Source organism: Pleurodeles waltl, chromosome 6 (assembly GCF_031143425.1).
Source record: "Pleurodeles waltl isolate 20211129_DDA chromosome 6, aPleWal1.hap1.20221129, whole genome shotgun sequence".
Classification (NCBI taxonomy): domain Eukaryota; kingdom Metazoa; phylum Chordata; class Amphibia; order Caudata; family Salamandridae; genus Pleurodeles; species Pleurodeles waltl.
Genome location: NC_090445.1, coordinates 934,134,256 through 934,146,795, shown reverse-complemented (window position 1 = coordinate 934,146,795; position 12,540 = coordinate 934,134,256).

The following is a 12,540-nucleotide window of genomic DNA, read 5'->3' as shown; positions in this document are numbered from 1 at the left end:
AAACAGTAGTGTCTAAAGGCACGAATAAGTTTGAGGGAGTAACAACTTAGCCTAGTTGGTGTTAAGCTGGCCTGACATAGCAGTCGTTTTGATATATGTGAGGATGGTAGCTATCAGTAAGTGGATTAAAATAATACATCGAACTGTTGTTAAGCTGGCCTGACATAGCAGATGTTCTATATATGTGAGAATGTATGCCGTCGGTAAGCGTATTAAAATAATAAGTCGAACTGTTGTTCGCTTACAACGGAACAGAGCATGTTAATGCAGCATACACAGGTTTTTGACATATTAAAGTAACAAAAGGATTGACACGTTTCACATCTATAGAAAAGGAAAAAGGAAAAAGATATATGGAGTAAAACTAATGAGTGAATCTCAGCATAGACATTATTGCAATATGGCTGCCATAATAGGTAGGGAAATGTCGATGATATGTTGAATGCACCTTAACACAAATAGTGTTGTGATACCCGGTGGTAATCAATAATATCAAAGTTAGGATGAACAAGCAGAGAATAAGATCTTTTGTCTATTTAAATTGGTTAAAATATAGTGATATCGCTATTATGGCAAATGTTAAATATTTGAATTTGGAATGATGATATGGTGTGATCCAAATGAACATGTTCATCGCACAATTTACAATCATAAGAACTATGGGGATCAAATGTTTACATCATAATGAATAAATAAGAATCATGAGGTATAACGTTTATAAAGTAGTTATCAACAATGTCGCATAATTAAGGTCATAGAGTTAATGATAGAAAATGTTTATTAATAAGGCTCTTTCCTTTTATAATTTAATTATTTAGGTTATATATCTTGATAATGATTTCATGCCTCCAGATAAGATAAAACAGGATAAGGGTAATCCAGAAATCGAATGTAATTATTTCTGAATATAAATGAGATGACTCAGTTTGATTTGAATTTATTTGTATATAGTAATGGGTGATGCTAGGTCATGGTGAATAATATGTCAAATATTTTGTATGGTTTCAGCCCTGATGAAGTCCATGAGGACGAAACGCGTCAGCTAGTGGCTATTTTCAAATGGACAAGAATAATCAAGATAAATTAATAAAGATTTATAGATTTGGAATATGATTGGATTGCTAGAGTGCTTTGGATTCGGACACTGAAATAAGATAATAGAATGTTAATAATTATACGCATCAAATAAGAATAATATTTTGTGCTGAATCTTGTATGCAAGTTGTTTCGGATTTCTGATAATAGACGGCTAAGGAGTTGGCCTCCTAGATTCGTGTACATTGTTTTGACTCATTTTACAATTTGAATGTATATGTGTGGCTGGATTCACCTCAACTCCTATTTTTTAGTGTTTCTATTCTGTGACTCTGCCTGTTTGTGGATTCTCTGTCTGGGTTACTTTGACAATTGAGCTGTTTTCACCTCTCTCTAGACAAAGACACAAAGGGAGCTGGGGTGTAGCCTGCAAATCCTGATGAGCCATCTGTGCTAGGAGGGAGTGGAGGAGTGGTGACTCACACCTGAAAGGGCTGTGCCTTCCCTCACACAATGCAGTCTCCAACCCCCTGGTGTGTGTTTGGGGCCTGGTCTGGGCAAGGCAGGATCTTACAAACAAGAAAGACTTTCCTTTTAAGTAGGCCTACTTCAAAGGCAGACAGGATTATAAGAAGAGGACCCAAAACAAACCCCTCAAAATTAGATAGCTTCTGGAATCAAGAGGAACCTCTTTGAAGGAGAAGAGCTGAAGAGCTGAGGAGAAGTGCTGCCCTACCTGTGACTGTGATTTGTGGAGCTATTCTGCAGTTGCTGCTTCTGCCTGTGAAAGGGGACAAAGACTGGATTTTGTTGTGCATTCCTGTTTGTGAAGAACCTCCAAGGGCTTAAACTGAGCTTGCCTTCTGTTGTTGAAGTCTAAGGGCCATCAAAGACTTCCCCTGCCAGCACCTGGACTCTCTGCTGAGACTCCTGCCCTGCCAAGTGGTGCCCTATCCAGTTCCTGGGCCCTTGAAAGGTGAAGCTGGCAGACAAAGACTGAAAATCCACGAGTAGACTGCTGTGTGGGGAATTTTTTTACGCACCTTCTGTGATGCGGCTGATAAATGACGTGCGGCTGGCTTCACGGCTGAAATCAACACGCCACCTGCATCGCGGCTGGAAGATCGATGCGGCCGGAGAAACGATGTGCAACACCCACTAGCAGAGGCTGATAATTACACAAACCCCATGCAGCACGGTTTTGTGATACTGTGTGACCGGATTTTCAACGCAACACTGCTGATCACGGAAAAACAATGCAAAGCCTGCCTGGACCCGAGGTGCCTATCCGGATCGATGCATTGGTCTCTTGCGGGAGAGAAGGATTGACGCACGCTGACCTGATCATAGGAGGAACGACGCACGGTCTCACTTGCGAGTGCAAAATCGATGCATCTCTGGCCTTTTTCGACGCACACTCGCCCATGTGGCTTTATTTTGATGCTACCCAGGTACTTTGGAGTGCTAACCACGTTCCCACTGCTTTCTAAGGATTAAGACTCTCTAAACCTGTGTTGTGTCATTTTGTAGTGTCTTCACTGAATTACTGTGTGTATTGGTACAAATACTTTTCACATCACTTCTGAAGTTAAGCCTGCCTGCTTGTGCCAAGTTACCAAGGGTGTAAGCGAGGGTTAACTGAGTGTGATTCTCCTTTACCTTGACTAGAGTGAGGGTTCTTGCTTGGACAGGGGGTAACCTGACTGCCTACCAAAGACCCCATTTCTAACAAAGACTCACGTGGTCATTTTGAACCTGGCGGTAATGACCGCACCGCCAACAGGCCGGCGGTGCAGACCGCCAAATAATGAAGCATAGGAGAAAAAGGCTTTGGCCCATCCACCCACCTCCATCTTGAAGCACCGCTGACGACGGCAGAGGCCACCTCCAGGCAGGCAGAAGAGCCCAACCCCACCAGCATATTATGAACACCACACCGCCATCAGTTCTGGGGCGGGAACCACTGGCGGAAACCACCCATATGAAAGAGAAAAACTCACCGGAGGCCCACAGAGCATGCTGACGCCGACATGGAATAAGAGTGCCGTTGCTTCTCCTTGCCATATTCCTCCTGGACCGTGACCGCCGACGAAGACGACAACGGTAACTCCCCCAGCATAGCACACAAGGGAGGAAAGGGCACAATTACACAGCTAACCACCCCACCCACACCGCAAAGCACACTCAACCCCTCCCACCACCTAAGCCATCCACACCCTAAGAAAATGTACTTACCAGACACAGGCCAACAAATACCTACACCAATGCACAGACTTTTACACACCACACCCCCAAAGTGAAACGCTGCACAACGGCTCAATTTAGCACCACATGTCTGCTGGGCAGCAAATTTAAATAAAAAAAAAACTATTTACAAAAGGCCAGTGGCCAGTACAAAGCCCCAGCAGGGCAAAATAGCCCACACTTGACTTCCACAATGTAACGGAATACTCCAATGAGAATGGGCATCAATGGGGCAGCCAGGCACCTCAGGGTTCAGGGGCAGGGGCTGGGGGGGGGGGGTGTAGGGACTCAGGTTTGGAAGGGGGTTCTTGGATGTAGGTTCTAGAGGTGGGGAGGGTTTGGGCTTGCCCTTGGGAGGAGGAGGAGTGGGCCTGGAGTGGGGGTGGCAGAGGGATCAGGGGCAACACAAGCCTTCTTGGGAATGGGAATGGGTAGGGCTGACTGTAGAGGACTTGGATGAGGAAGGAGTGGGTTTCAGGAGACCAAGTGAACGTTTAGGGACAAGACAGGGTGGGACAGTGGGTTCGAACAGGTCAACATGGGAGAGGGAAAGCTTAAGATGTGCAGCTGGAGGGGTTTTGGAGACAGATTTGGGAGTGGAGGATGAGGGAGTGGAGGTATGAGGTGTAGGTCTGCTGTGCTTGGATGCAGGTGCCTGTACAGTATGCCCATGTTTAGTTGATGTGTGTGGAGTGGATGTCTGGGAGCGTTTCAGTGTCCTGGGAGGAGGGGGGGTAGACACAGTGGGGGAGTGGATGTTTCTGCGTCTGCCTTTGAATGTTGGGTGTGTGCCTGCATGTGGTGGGACGTGTGGTGCTTGTGCTTGTCAGCATGCTTCCTGGGTGTTGATTTGGGTGTATGGCTCTCTGGATGTGTGTTTGGGATGGGAGAAAGGAGTGGAGTACTGGAAGTGGTAGAGGTTGTGGGAGGGGGGATGGAAAGACCAGGGACACTGGCAGAAGTCAAAGAGGAGGCCAGAGCCTGAAAAGATCACTGGAGGCTAGACATAGCACTGTGAATGCCTTCCACTAACGCATTGCATTGCTGCATCTGGGATGCCAGCCCCTGGATGGCATTCACAATGGTTGTCTGACCAACAGGGATGCTTCTCAGGAGGTACATAGCCTCCTCAGTGAGGGCAGCAGGGCTAACAGGGACAGGAGATAAGGTGCCTGGGTGAAGGAGACGCCCACCCTCCTGAGTGGGCACGGGCAACACCCTGGGGAGCTACTGGGAGGGAGGTGATGGTATGGGGGTGGCGGACGATGTTAAGGAATGGCTGGGCCCAGTAGGCTCTGCCACCACCAGGGAACTGCCATCCGAGGAGGTGTCTGAGTCACTACCTCCAGTGATAGTTGACTCCGACATGGTACTCCCCTCGCCCTCCAACCCACTGGTCCCCTTGGTGTCAGTGGACTCTGCCTTCTGGGAACTGTGGGCTGCAGCATCCCCACTAGCCGGTGCCTCAGCTCCCTCGCCAGATGATGCTAAAGCACAAAAGGACACAAGAGCACAGGATGGGGGACAAAACAAGAAAGAAGTAGGTAAAATCTAGATCAAAAATACCTGTTGGCACGCATACACCCCCACCCATCCAATGCACTAACCCCCAGCAGACTGAATTAGTCATCAGAATGTGCCCCTGAATGCTAGGCAACATCCCACAGTACACTATATGACCATCCTGGCCCTCTACTCTGTAACACTTTGCAGTGGGACACAATGAGAGATGTTGGCAAGACAACAAATCTGCTTATCCATGAGGCTGCATCTGAACCAATATTCCAAACACGGGACCCCTCACAGGCCTACATTCCCAGCCATATCTCCCTAAGGACACTATCCCCACAGACGTAGAGGGGGTCAGGACTGCAGGGACACACCTGTCTTTGGGCCTGCCACTACACTGCATGCACCCTATGGCACCTAACTACACTCAGCATAGTAGCATCTCATTAGTGTTGGTACTCACCCCCTTGTGGCTGCTGTGCTGCCTTCAAGCGCCCATCCAAATTGGGATAGGCCACCACCAGTATGCAGGATACTAGGGGGGTCAGGGTCCGATTGGCACCTCTCCCTCATTGGGAGGCTGTCTCCAGATGGGCTCTCCGGCCTTCCTGGCCCAGCGCCGCAGGTCCTCCCACTGCTTCCTCCAGTGGGTGCTCTGCCGGTTGTAGACCCCCAGGGTCCGCATTTCCTTGGCGATGGCTTGCCACATTCCTTTCTTCTGATGGGCGCTGACCTGCATGGGACACACAGAGTAAAGAAACAGACGTTGGTGTGGGTGTCCCATACACAAATGCCATCCCAGTTGTACCTCACGGAGACACACATATTGACAATAACCAAGACAACAACTGACAGACACATCACAGGTAAGCATCCACATAGCCACCAACAACGTCTACAGGCATCCACCACATTCACACACATTCAAGGAGGACTAATAGAAACGTATCTGAGCCTCTGGTCATCCATACAGCTTCGCATACAGGGGTAAGACCCCGTCCGCCAGCTTCTTAAGCTCCTCCACGGTAAAGGCCGGGGCAAGGGCATGACAAAATGGTGGTATTTACCACAGCGGTGTGCACTGTTACCGCCGACAGTGATCGTGATTGACCCTGCTTCCCCATAGATGCCAATGCTATCTAATGAAGAGGTGCACAGCGGTGAACACCACCTACCACCATGACGACTAACCCCAGTGGAATGTAATCACTTCCTACACTACACTACTTGTAGGGCAGGGGGCTGCCTTTTGCATACACCACACCTACATAGACTGTCCGGAGTCCTAATCCATGGCTCCATTCCCTCTACCCTTCGTCAAGTAATGATATGATGAGTGATCCTCCTCATGGAATCATAGTGGGAAGAGTGCCTACACTGTGATGCAATGTAGAATACATACCACACCAGGCAATACCCAGACAGGATTGACATGTTCTCTGCGTCTGTGTGAGGTGCAATAGTGTTGCATGTACAAGATGAATTATGGAATATTGTGACTGAAGTGTATGTGGCAAATCAATGTGTCTCCCTTCCCCCCCCCATAGGTAAAGACCCATGTGGTGAGGGACGGCACCACCTGTTTACAGACCCCTGGTTGATCTGGCCCCCATGGAGGAACGTCACATCATCATCACTTACCGCCTGAATCGTGCCACTATCCTGGAACGCTGTGCGCAAATGGAGCCTGTGCTGATGCCAGCTAGTAGGAATCCCCATGCCATCCCTTCAACTGTGCAGGTACTATCTGTGCTACATTCTCTGGCCACAGGCTAATTCCAAGTAACAGTGGGCATGTAAGCTGGTGTATCTCAGCCAATGTTTATCCACGTCCTGTCAACATTTCTGGATTCCTTCGTGCAACACCTGCAGAGTTATGTCCCGTTTCCCCAAAGGGCTGATCTCACCTCCATCAAATCTGGACTTTATGCTTTTGCAAATATTCCCCATGTGATAGGTGCCATTGATGGTACCCACATAGCCCTCATACCCCCAAGAGCAAATGAAGAGGTGTTCAGAAATCGTAAAAATGTTCACTCCATTAATGTCCAATTGGTGTGTACCTCTGATCAATCCATTACTCATGTCAATGCAAGGTTCCCAGGATTAGTCCATGACTCCTTTGTCCTGAGAAACAGCTGTGTGCCACACCTGATGGGACAACTATAGGGGGACAGAGCTTGGCTCATACGTGAGTGTGTATGACACTGGATCAGTTGCATAGCAGACAGGCAGGATGTATACAAGTAGCTTTTGTGTGTTTCAACCCTCTTTCGCCCACTTTTGCAGGGGATTCTGGCTACCCAAAAATGCAATGGCTCCTGACACCTGTGAGGAATTCCAGGACAGATGCAGAAATCCATTATAATGAGGCACATGGTTGCACTAGGAGGGTTACTGAGAGAACCATAGGACTCCTTAAGGTTAGATTTTGCTGCCTTCATCTCTCTGGAGGGTCCCTGTGCTATGTCCCTGACAAGGTGTCAGATAGTGGTGGCCTGCTGCATGCTGCACAATTTGGCTCTAAGGAAAGCTATTCCACTACTGGATGAGGTCGATGCTATCCAACCACCCCTGTCACCTCAGAGGATGGATGAGAGTGATGGGGAAGTGGGGGAGGAAGACATCAACTCCAGGATCCAGCTAATCCGGCTATACCTCCAGTGACTCTCAGGTAGTGTTCTATGTTGCCAATGGGTTTACTGCATTGTTATTGGTGGTTCCATTCCCACGTGGTGGCATGCAGGGTCCCTTGGTGTTCTTTTGGATGCATTTGGTGAGGGGGGAGTGGTGCATTCTGGGTGTTGTAGTGCTCCTGCCATTTTATGCATGGGTTGGTGACTGTGCACAGGGGGCTGGATAGTGGTTTGTATGGGGAGTTGTGGGCATGCAGGGGACATGGGTAGGTGTGTGTGGGTGTTGTGGGCTGGGCAGTGGATGGGGGCATGGAGGTAGTGAGAGGGATGGGGTGATACATGCATTGCAGGTATAGTTGACTTACCCGAGTCCAGTCCTCCAGGGAGTCCAGTGAGGCCCTCCGGGTGCAGTATGGCCATGACCCCCTCCTCCCAGTCGGTGTATTCAGAAGGAAGAGGTGGGGGACCACTGCCAGTCTTCTGTACGGCGATGTTGTGATGCCATGGAACACACCTTCCCCTGCAGGTCATTCTATTTCTTCCTGATGTCATCCCTTGTGCGTGGATGGATTCCTACTGCATTGACCTTGTTGACTATCCTCTTCCATAGCTCCATCTTCTTATCCATGGGCGTCTGCTGCACCTGTGCCCAAATAGCTGCGGCTCGACCCTGAGTATTTTGTCCACCTTGGTCCTCAGCTCCCTGTCGGTGAAGCAGGGGTGCCATGGTGTGTGTTGTGGGTGGTGTGTTGTGTGTGTGACTTGTGTGGTGGTTGCTTCTATGTGTGTTGTGGTTTTCTGTGGTGCTGTTGGCATTACAAAGGATTGTGGGTTGTGTGTGAGTGTGTTTTATAGTGGTGTGGATGTGTGTCAGCTGTGTGGTCTTCAAAATTGCCAATGTGTGCTTCTGTTGATGGTGGTTCCCATTTCTGAGCACTGCAGTCATTACTGGTTTGTGCATCATTGTTTGGTGGGCGGGGGATTTGTGGGGATGGCGGTGGTGGGGTGCTGTGTTCTGCCTTTCCGCCGTCGTTGGCCCTGGTGGTGAGTGGAGGTTGTAAATTTTGGGGCAGATTGTGTTTTTGGCATCATTATTCGATGGTGTGCACTCCACCGCCACTGGCGGTCTTTTGTTCACTGTCAGCACGGTGGTTGGCGGTGATTACCGCCAGATTCATAATGTGGGCCTCAGAGTCAGGTGGAGACACCACAACATATGGTGACTTCACCGCAACACAAATTGAGTCTACCACCATGTACATCTCAAAAGTCACCTGAGTCAGAAGAGAAGAAAATCTTGGGTACTATTACAGGCATGGTTAAGCAGGAGAGTCCCTATGACTGTAACCACCCAGTGGCACTTGTGTACACTGGGAGGCTGGCAAAAATGTTAGCGCTGGACCTCCTCCCTTTTTCTTTTGTGAAAGGAGTGGCATTCCTAGAGTTTGTGGCAGCCATCTGCCTGGACTGGATGGTTCCAAGTCAGAGCTATTTTGCCCGAGTTGCTGTTCCATGGCTGCATCACAATGTGCTGCAATTGGTTGGACAAGCTTAGAAGCAAAGTGTTGTCCACAGTAACCACCTGACAACAGACATGTGGACCAGTTGTCAGGCTACTGATTACATGTGCCTCACTGTACACAGGATCTTTTTTGTGGGGGTAAAACAAAAGCTATCTACAGGTCTTAGCCCTAAAGAAATTTCTAGGAGTGTTCAGCAGCTTGCCACAGTAGCCATGTTCGCCATGGAGAAATGACATACAGCTGCAAACATTTTGGACTAATTTAACAGCAAAGTATCTGAGTGGCTTCAACCCAGACGTCTCTGAATTGGATTTATTGCCACGGACAATGGCCGTAACATGGTCAAGGACATGGCAAATGGTGGATTTTCAGGGTCCTGTTTTTGGCGCACTGCATCAACCTTGTTGTGCAAGACTTTCTCAGAAAAGAAGACATAGTCAGCAACATACTGACCACTTGCAGACGAGCGCGGCGGCCATCTTTCAAGTGTTCAAGGAATTGTAGACGGACCCTGAGGTGGAACGAGGTTCCTTAGTTGTGCTGGAGGCTCTGAGGAGATAGTAGAGCCCCGCAACAGTAGCTGTGAGCAGGCTCGGCAGCGGAATCGGAAGGGGAGGGCCAGGGTCTGCGAGGCAAGGGCAGAGAGGAGAAGCAAGGTGCTAGGAGCCGCAGGGAGCCGGAGCACTTCAAGGCCCCCCCACTCATCCACATCTGCATCTGTCTGAGACCCGTCCGAGACCTGTTGAGGGAGGTTCCGGCACAGCCCTAAGATACGTGGCACTGGGAGCCACAACGCATTGCGAGCCCACCTGCGGCATCATCCTCCTAATCACCATTCTGAGAGGAGGACGTGGGACGGGAGCGGAGCAGGTGGTGGCAGCGGTCGTGGTGAGTGGGGAGAGTGGGGGAACTTAGGGGATTGGGGTGTGGGATCAGGAGGGCTGATGAGGGTGACAAGGGGTGGGGGGGCTGGGTGTCAGTGGCTGGCCGGGCTGAGCGTTCCTCCTGGTGGTGCCATGTGGTGGCAAGGGGAGAGTGGTGTGGTGAGGTGAGCGGGGTGGTGGAGGTGGCGGAGGTGGCGGAGGTCAGTAGTTGTCAGTGGAGGGTTCACTTGCGTGGAACAGTGCAGGGAGCAGGGTTGGTGGATTTAGTGGATCGAGTGTGCTTTGGAGCCACTGGAGTGCTTTTGGAGCATGTTGTGTATGCACTCCACTACATCTACCACACTTTCTGGTGCTCTGTGTGCCCCGTGGTCTCGCCCTTCCACACTGTAGCCCTTGCTCCCTGTGCCTCGCTACCAAATGGCCTTGCTCCCTGATTTCTGATTACTGATTTTTCTCTTATCCACTTTTGCTTGCTTTGTCATCGGTGGCCCTCTCATTGCCCCCTGCGTGCTACTCGTCACTCACCTTGAGCTACGCCCATGCGCCACACACCCTCCTCCTCACAATTCGCTCTCTGCTCCATCCTGCCCTGTGCTGCCCTGTCCCCCACTTCATCGTTTCTGTGCTGGTGTGCTTGTGTCCACTCGTTCTGCTCCCCATCTCCTGCCATCCCAGCAAGAGGCCTTGCGACAGGGATCCCTGGACTGGTCCATCATCAGAGGTGAGCGTAGCTGTTCTAGGTAACAGCGACAGAGTGAGTGCCCCAGGTTCACACAGAAGCGGCCCAGCTAGGACTGGATGCGGCTTGTGAGTGACCTGTCCACGAGTTCAAGATCTGTCAGTCCTTTGCCTCCAAAGACCTCAAGTCATCAGGCACAAGCGGAGTGTGAATTACCAGAGAAATCCGAGACCTGAGACCGGTTCCCAGACTCATCATGAGATCTGGTCGAGTCAGGGTTCTTACGAAGGGCAAAACCAGGACCCAAAGACCCCAAAGGATGGCGCAAACAAAAGGGAAACAACTGACTTGACCAACTGGTATTGCCTCTCACCCCTCTTCAGGTCTACCTTAAGAAGCCAGGAAGCATTAATAAGTTTGCATTCCTAAAAGATACAACTGCTTAGGGCCTTCCAACCCCACGTGTCCCGCAAATATTGGGTTCAGTGCAGATGTGACAGGATTCATCAGGCAATAAAAACTCACCAAGAACTCTCACTTTCCTGACAGTCTCGATCGAGCATTTGGTACCAGAATCCCCACTTCAGGAGGTTTCAGAGGAGCAAGCCGCTGTAGGACACAATGTACACTTAGGCCCTCATTATGAACACGGCGGTAAACACGGTCGAACACCGTGGCGACGGCAAACAGAAGACCGCCAATGGCAGTGAACAGAAACCCGCCATAAAAATCAGAAACCAACAAAAATCTCCCTGCCACCGGTCACCGTCAGGCCCTTGTCGGCAGAAATGCTGGATCTCCCACCCCAAGCACACAAACACCCTACCCTCCAAATAATGAAGCACAAATCACCGCAGTGGTCAGTGGAAGCTGACTGACCATTTGCGGTACAGACCGCCACGGGCGGCAAGTGGACCCAACAGTAAGAAATGCACACATTGGCAAGTTTGAAACCCACACACCTGACACACATCCACAACACTATAAAACACTCACAGACACACCCCACAAACCTTTGCAACGAAATTAGGACAACTTATACAGAGAACCCTGGAAGCAGACACCGAATGCCACAATACACAACATATACACCCAACCACACAACAGCATCCTCACCTAGATCCACACAAGACACCATTCACAACACACACCATGGCACCCCCCAAATACCCACGCTTCACAGAAAGGGAGCTAAGGACCATGGTGAATGAGATACTGACGGTTGAGCCACAATTACTCGGGGCACAGGTCCAGTGCACACCCATCGCCAGGAAGATGGAGCTATGGCAGACAAAAGTGAACAAGGTCAATACAGTGGGACACACCATCCACACACCATGGACGACATCTGCAAGAGATGGAATTACCTGCGTGGAAAGGTAGGGTCCATGGCATCCAGGCACAACATTGCAGTCCAGAAGACTGGGGGAGGACCTCCACCAACACCACCTAACTACACTGACTGGGAGGAAAAGGTACTGGCCATCCTGCACCCTGAGGGACTCACTGGACTCACTGGAGGAATGGACTCAGGTAAGTTGTCTACAACTACCCCATATCCATCACACCTGTAATGCATGCACCACCCCACCCCTCCAACATCCACCAGGACCACTACCCCACCCAGGCCACAATCACTACATCCAGTCCCCCTGCACACCCACAAACCCACTAACAGGCCCACTTCCGTCCTGGAAGGAATCACAATGGCACTACTGCACAATGCACTTCAACATCCAAAGCAAAATGCAAAGAAAACCTCACAAAGGCACCCTGCATGGCCACGAAGTGTGAAAACCTGCAAAAAACAGCCCAGTCCTGTGCACTACATCCAATCATGCAATTGTAACAGACATGGCCATTCCCCCCAACAGGTACCACCACCCATACCACCCTGATGGAAAGGACAAGGAGTGACAGTGCCCCACAGGGAGACAGAGGCACCTCCCAGGACACTGGAGATGGAAATCTGGACATTGATGATCACCCTGGCCCCTCACACAGTCCTGGACTGTCATCATCCAGCAGCC